This window comes from Lontra canadensis, unplaced genomic scaffold (assembly GCF_010015895.1).
Source record: "Lontra canadensis isolate GAN:19392208 unplaced genomic scaffold, GSC_riverotter_1.0 scaffold120, whole genome shotgun sequence".
Taxonomy (NCBI): Eukaryota; Metazoa; Chordata; class Mammalia; order Carnivora; family Mustelidae; genus Lontra; species Lontra canadensis.
The window spans coordinates 3,939,682-3,947,926 of record NW_022631114.1 but is presented as its reverse complement, the minus strand read 5'-3'; positions in this window follow the sequence as shown (position 1 = coordinate 3,947,926).

Here is an 8,245-nt window from a genome sequence, read left to right as displayed (position 1 = left end):
TTTTTCCTGTTACATATTCTTGCCTCCTTTGTCGAAGATTAATTGAGCATATAATTGTGGATTTATTTCTGGGCTCTCTATCCTGTTTCCATTGATTTATGTGTCTATTTTCTCCCAGTACCCTACTGTTTTGATTACTATAGCTTTATAGTATATCTTGAAATCCAAGAAACTGATACCTCCAGCTTTGTTCTCCTTTCTCAAGATTGTTTTGCATGCTATACTTGTTATAAAAGTACTCTGAGGTCATCCAAATTGCCACCCCTCCATTCTGTTTGGTTTGATGCTGGTGGGGTTTGTGTTTTTTTCCTTTTTCTTTTTTTTTTCCTTCCTTTTTTTTTTTTTTTTTTTTTTTTTTTTGCCTTATCCGAGATCTTCATATAATAACCAGTTCATTTTCCTTTTTCAGATGGTCCTCAAAAGACCTCTGGCTTGGCATGCCAAGGGATGTAGATGATCAGGTGTGCCCTAGGAGTGGTAACCACATGGCACAGGCTCAGGCTGTGGTAACTTTATAGGGACTTCCACCTGCTCAGCTCCAACTATAAGACAATTCCTGATGTTGGAGATGTGAAAGAAAATGGGAGGGAAGGGGCATCTTAAAATCCATAAAATATGTTGTATTTTTTCCTGTTTGTACTTTTACAATTTCTGATTTTGCAAATGGCCAAGCTGCAGCAGGCAACAAAAATGAGGTCCTAAGGTGGCAGAGACTGACCTGGCCAGCCCTGTACTACACAGGCTACGTGTTGCTGGATCAGTATGAATGGAGAAAGCAGGGGTGAGTCAGGGCAGCTACTGCCTCTCCCTACATTGCCTTCATCACCCACAAGGAGGGGGCCCAGAGCCAAGGAGAACCTCCCGGAACTGAGACAGGGGAGAGGAGAAGAAAGCTGAACCATGCCGCAGCTGCTGAACCATGACCAACATATGGGGGAGAAGGCTGGAGGCAAATGTGCATGGTACAGTGTGACATTTGGAGTCCTAGGTGACATAGAAGCTTAAGGATCCAACCTTGCTCAAACTGATTTTATGTGATGAATTTATTTACTAGGCAAGCCAGAGATGCAGAGAATGAAATAGGGCAATACTATAGAAAACTCTTGGGAGAAATCGCTCTTAGGATTGAGATACCCTGATATTTCCATTGATTGATTAATTCGTTGATTCATTCATTCATTCATTCATTCAACAATTATGTACTGAGTATTATATGTCAAATCCTCTTCTGGGCACTGAGAATAAATCAGGAAAAAAAAGACGCCACAAATACCATTTTTATAGCACCTACATTCAAGTAGAAGAGAGAGAACAGACAATAAATAAATAAATATATATGTCAGCTGTTGATAAGAGGTAAAAAGTAGAGAGGGACAGAAATTATGTTGAGGGGCGTCTGGGTGGCTCATTGGGTTAAAGCCTCTGCCTTCAGCTCAGGTCATGATCCCAGGGTCCTGGGATCAAGCCCCACATAGGGCTCTCTGCTCCGAGGGGAGCCTGCTTCCCCTCCTCTCTCTCTGCCTGCCTCTGCCTACTTGTGATCTCTGTCTGTCAAATAAATAAATAAAATCTTAAAAAAAAAAAAAAGCAATTTTGTTGATTGTGATGGTGCTGGTGCTGGTTGTATGTGCTGTTAGGGGAAATTCCTCTGATAAGAAGACATTGGCAGATCCTTGAGTGGATTCAGAGGACAAGATGGGTACATTTAGGAAGAGGAAACAAGTGCAACCCCCCAAGGGAGGCACGCACTTGCTGTACTCTGTTAAACACTAAAGAGGCTGGTGAGCGGAGGCAGAGACAACTGAGTGAAGAGGCAGGAGAAGAATTGAGAAGGAAGTTGAGTGTTAAATTTTGTAAGACTGGATTTTGTATTGAGTGAAGCGGGGAGCCACTGGAGATCTTAGAGCAGAGAAATAACAAGGTCTGACTTGTGTCTTAAACGGATCGCTTTAGCTACTGAGCGGAAAATAGACTAGAGCAGAGCAAAGATGGAATCCAGAAGACCAGATAGGAGACTATTACAATAACCCAGGCTATAGAAGACGGTGTTTTGGACCAGAGTGGAAGTAACGAAGTGAGGAGAACTGGTCAGATTTAGAATATATTTTGAAGATAGAATCCATAGCTTTTACCAAAGAATTAAACGTGGGCAGTGAAAGAAAGAGATGAATCAAAAATGACTCTACAGTTTCCTGTTTGAGCTATTGCAAGACCAGCAGAGCTGGAGAAGAATAAGAGCTTGGTTTTGAACATGTTGGGTTTGACTCATCTAGGTAGATCTGGAAAACAGGTGGTGGAAGAAAGTTCAAAATCCAGGTCTGGACTGGAGGTAGAGATGTGGAGTCATCAGCAGATAGATGGTAGAAGAGGGACAGTCACCAAGGACCTAGTGTAGAAAGAGGAGAGGTATGAGGTTGGGTCCTGGAGCACATTCATATTCAGAGATCAGGGAAATGAGAAGAAACCCCAAGTGGAGGGACTTGTCCTCACTCAGAAGGGATTGGAGTGGGGCGCCTGGGTGGCTCAGTGGGTTAAAGCCTCTGTCTTCAGCTCAGGGTCCTGGGATCTAGCCCCACATTGGGCTCTCTGCTCAGCAAGGAGCCTGCTTCCTCCTCTCTCTGCCTGCCTCTCTGCCTACCTGTGATCTCTGTCTAATAAATAAAAAAAATCTTTACAAAAAAAAAAAAAAAAAGAAGGGATTGGAGTAAGGGTTCCATCCAGGTAAACTTAGTGGGATTCTGTGGGTCTTCTTTCCTTACTGATTTGATTTTCTTTTAAAGATTTATTTGAGAGAGAGAGAGAGAGCAGGAGCACACATATGCAGGGGGAAGAAACAGAAGGAGAGGGAGAGAATTTCAAGCAGATTCCCCGCTGAGCACGGAGCCTGACCTGGGGCTCGATTCCATGACCCTGAGCTCATGACCTGAGCCAAGATTCACACGCTTAACCACTTAGCCACCTAGACACCTACCCAATTTGCTTTTCTTTCTTTTTTTAAAAAATATTTTATTCATTTATTTACTTGACACAGAGAGAGAGAGAGAGAGATCACAAGTAGGCAGAGAGGCAGGCAGAGGGAGAGGGGGAAGCAGGTTCCCTGCTAGGCAGAGATCCCAATGCGGGGCTCGATCAGAGGACCCTGTGACCATGACCTGAGCCAAAGGCAGAGAAGCTTAACTCATGGAGCCACCTAGGTGCCCCCAATTTGCTTTTCTCAGTGAAGTCATCAGAAGGGTCGGTCATCAACTGTATCTGATGGAAGGTGTTCAGTTCTCACTCTGAACAAAATGGCTGTACATTAGAATCACTGGGAGAATTTTAAAAGCACACTTATATCCAAACCCTAATTGGATATTAATCTAATTGGTTCTACACCAATTAGATCAGATCCTCTGGAGGTGGACACTCCTGTGTTTTATTTTTTTTTTTTAAGATTTTATTTATTTATTTGACAGAGAGATCACAAGTAGATGGAGAGGCAGGCAGAGAGAGAGAGAGAGAGGGAGGGAAGCAGGCTCCTTGCTGAGCAGAGAGCCCGATGCGGGACTCGATCCCAGGACCCTGAGATCATGACCTGAGCCGAAGGCAGCAGCTTAACCCACTGAGCCACTCAGGCGCCCCACTCCTGTGTTTTAAAGGCTTCCAGGTGATTCAAAAGTGTGGCCAGTGTTGAGAAGCCCTGGCTTAAGATTGGAGGAAAGAAGATGTGAAATAGTCAAAATATTCCACGAGAAGAGTGGAGATTCTGTTGGTCAGAGAAACATACTTGGATTTGTGGCTGAGAATTTAATGTGAAAGCCGCCAGCGTTGTTGCTTTTCTCTCCAAACACGTTCAGCTGCCAGGGGCAGACGTAGGGTGGACAGAGGGTTGGGTTTTTACCAAGGTGGGGTTTTATCAGGTATGTATGATGTATGATGGAGGTGAGAGTATGGGACAGGGATTATAGTTATGGGAGCAGACTCTGTGCCAGCTGAGGAGGCCTATGAGAATTTGGGGGAAGGATCAAGAACCAGTGAAAAGGAAATAGGTTAGTGGCTTCTTCTGAGTGACTTAGATAATTAATACTTCTTGAAATAATTTAGTGCAGCCAGACTCTTGCAAAGCAGCACAAACAACTCTGATGAGTGCTTCAATCTACCGTTTCTTCCCAGGGTTTCAATCAATTGCTTTCAACAAGTGAACATTGTGAGATATTTAGAGCAAAGGAAAAAAATACATATTGGAAGTTCGCTTTTTTTTTTTTTTAAGATTTTATTTATTTATTTTACAGAGACACAATGAGATAGGGAATACAAGCAGGGGGAGTGAGAAAGGGAGAAGCAGGTTTCTCCACTGAGAAGGGAGCCCGACGCGGGGCTGGCATCTCAGGACCCTGGGATCATGACCTGAGCCGAAGGGCAGATGCTTAACAATTGAGCCACCCAGGCGCCCCTGGAAGTTAGCATTTTACATTCTTGGAAAACGGGATTTTGTACATTAAGGTCCTTTTTCTGTCCCCTTGTGGATATTTTCCCTCTTGAAACACACCAAACGCCTGCTCCACAGTTGTCCGGTAAAAGAAAGTGATCTGAGTGCCATCCCCAAAGTTCACTCGCGTTTGAAGGAGAAACAATCCTGGGCAGCTGTTTTACACAAAAGAATAGATTGCTCAGTGGTAGAAACTCAGGTATTATAAGAAAATGGGAGAGATATTCCTTACTAGAGGGGGACCTGCTCAGCATTTCTAAATTCACATTGGTAGATTGTTGAACTGTTGTAGGCTGAGTGTTAAAACCACATCTTTGGGGCACCTGGGTGGCTCAGTGGGTTAAGCCTCTGCCTTCGGCTCAGGTCATGATCCCAGGGTCCTGGGATCAAGCCCTGCATCGGGATCTCTGCTTGGCGGGGAGCCTGCTTCCCCCTATCTCTCTGCCTGCCTCTTTGCCTACTTGTGATCCCGTCTGTCAAATAAATAAATAAAATCTTAAAAAAAACACACACACATCTTTCCCTCAGTTTTCTTACAGAGACAATGATGGTTCTTTCAAAATTGTCTGTGAAAGGCTAGGCACCTGCAAAACCATGCATTTGACCTGAGCCATCACCCAAGTAGAATGTAATCCGTTCTCAGATCATAGGAGAAAAAAAAAAGAGAGAGAGAGAGAGAGAGAATCCCAAGAAGAAACACTCATGTCAGAGTTTGCATCAAATTTAGTGCACATCTCACCATTTATCTTCATTTGCGGTAATTTTCTTATAAACACTAATGTTGAATTGCCCTGGGTTACAACGAGCAACTCAATTATCAGAAAACCACGAGTCTCCAACATTTGTTCTAATTACTAAAGCTGAAGAGCGGACAGAGTTTAGAAAATTTTCAACAAGGCTTAAACAAGAGAGATTTTCCACTTTTTTCTAATCAGGTCAACATAGATACCACTTTCCCTACAAACTTGTAGGCAGTTGGTATTTTTCAGAGATACCATTTGGTTCTTTATAGAAGGCTAAAAGTTGGAGGTCCATAAAAATGATAATCAACTTTTATGTGTGCCTTCTATAGTCCAGGAACTGTGCTAAATGAACAGTATCTAATTTAATCCTGAGTAGTACTGAGTAGGTCAGTACTACTGACTATTCTCACTTCAAGGGGGGCAAAGCAGATGCTTCAAGAGTTGAACTCAGTTTTCCAAGTTCATACAGCTCTTATATGATGGAATCAGGACTTGAGCTCAGTCTAATGCCAGGTTGGACCCTCAGTGGCAGCTACTGTAGTTTTTTGATTGTCACCTGCTCCCCTTCCCCACCCCCTCCCCCATCTCATTAGGAATAATCAGCAATACCTAAATGACAGTGGCCAGACAGGAAGGGTGGCTACTGATTTTAATTATTTATATCCAGGGGGAAGAGCTGCCTCATACATTCTGCTTCAGCTCTTGCCCTGCCCAGGAAAGTAGCCATCCTTCAAACCATCAGTGTTAATTGCTGTTGAGGGATGACTTAGGCGGCAGGGGTCACACACAGTTTACTAGTCATGCATATTTCTTTCAGAATACCTAAGTACCATTCCCTTGGAGATGAGAAGTAATGATAGGAGGGATGTTAAGAGGGACTCCCAGAAATATTTCTGGACCAGTCATGATCACTAGCCCTTATGATACTCTTGGAGTCATTTTATTGGTTCTTGAAATGAGTGCATTTGCCCTACGATGGCTTGGCCCCTCCTAGTAATCAGAAGCTCCCAGGATGGGTCAACAGGTTACTTCATTTGCTATAATTCTGCAAGTCGAATATATCTATCAGCCATTTCCTGAGAATGCTATTATGGGGCAGGAGTAGGGGGATGACTATGGGACAGAAACATATCAGGTGAGAGGGAGCCTATGCTTCTGTATGAAGGAGAAGCCCATTCCCCTTGGTGATGGGAGTTTCCCTTCTGCTCTGACTCCTCCCCAGCCGGGATCAGTGGGGTGCCTCCTTTGGGCAACAGGTCTCTTTCTTTCTAAATCCTCTTTTTTGAGCCAAAAAGAAAGACTAAGCAAGACTTCCCTTCTTTTCATCTTTCAGCTTTATCATCCTGGCCAATGACACTCAAACACCCTCCCCCGCAATTTGGGCTGCTAGACTTTGGCAAGAGGCCACATACTGGGTATATTACCTCAGGCTCAGTGTTTGGACTTCACTGAACCTTAATTGTAACATCTGAGAAGGGGGTGGGGGGGAGAGCGGATGTTGTGAGGATTCATTAAGACAATGTTAAATTTTTATCACCGAGTCAAGGAAGATCTCTTGTTAGAATGTGTTCCATCTTACCAGAATAGAGGGCAAAATAGCATTTTATTTATTTTTTTTTAAATAAAGTATTTCTTTTTAAAAAATTATTTATTTGACAGAGAGACAGAGCAGGAACACAAGCAGGGGGAGTGGGAGAGGGAGAAGCAGGCTTCCTGCTGAGCAGGAAGCCCAATGTGGGCCTCAACCCCAAGACGCTAAGATCATGACCTGAGTGGAAGGCAGACGCTTAAGGACTGAGCCACCCAGTTCCCCGCCAAACAGCATTTTAAACGATATTTTTATTTTATACGTATATATGTAAACATAGAATTGAATATATACATATAAATGTAATACATAAACACATTTGATACATATTTATGTTTATCCTAGGACGCAGCACTGCCCTCCTGAGCGGTGCAAGAGGGTGGGTTTTTACAGAGAATTGCCAAACAGCTTGACCCAACTGAAGGGCCAGCCTTGCGCTGCTGCTGAAGAGAAAGCCTAGAGTTGGGAAAGGTTTGACAAATACTGAGAAAAACCAGTCAATTAATATGGAAAAAACACTACCCAAACACAGTATAAACCATTTAGACACACGGCTTTAATTTTGACTTTAGTCTCCAAAGCCTAGAGGTCCCCGGGAAAGGGGGCGAAGGGAGAGACGGGACCAGCGCCACTGTGGGCCAGGTTTGCCGGGTTGAGCCCAGCCCTGCCCCCAAAGGGAACGCCCCCACCCAGGGCTTTGCTCCCAGAAGGCCCCGCCCCCAGAAAGCCCCTTCCCAAAGGGCCCTGTCCTCAAAGCCACACCCTCGGAGGTCCCATTTTTCCCCCCAAGCCCCGCCCCCCAAGGCTCCACCCTCAGAAGGGCTCTAAGGTGAAGTCAGTGCACTTCTCTCACTGTCTGGGAATTACTCAGTTTCATTTTTGACCTTATGTTTTATGAGCGAAGTGGGTGGTGTAAGGACCTATTTTATATTTTTATATTTTAGCCAGAGGCTTCCATTGAGGTTAAACAATAACCTTGTTGTTTAACCCTTAAGCTGTCCCTGCTCCCTTTCCCCCAGGGGACTTACTTAAAAACAAGTCCCGGAAATCAGCCTCAGGTAACAAAGCCCAGATACAAGAGTGGGTCAGGCCAGGTGGAGACATCCGGTCAGTGGGGGGTTGCATACAGTCTCCCTAGCTACCAAGGAGTATAGGCCCCACCCTTTGGGAGCCTTTTGGGCCCCAGTTCTGACCAAGGTGATAGGCTAGGTCAAATGTCTACTATAAGGTAAGTTGTAATTCAATTGGTCACCTAGCATCACTGTGCAGCTTTCTCTGGGTGTTACGATTTCATTGGCCACCTGTGCGTGGCCAGGCCCAACCGCATGGCCTTTGCCCTTAAGAGCTAGTCCGTAAAGGAGAGCCGGGTCGCCCTCTCTGTAAGAGGCGAGGCCCTGGCCGGTCAGCTTGATTCTTGATGCTTGGCGCGAAATAAAGCTTTGCTTG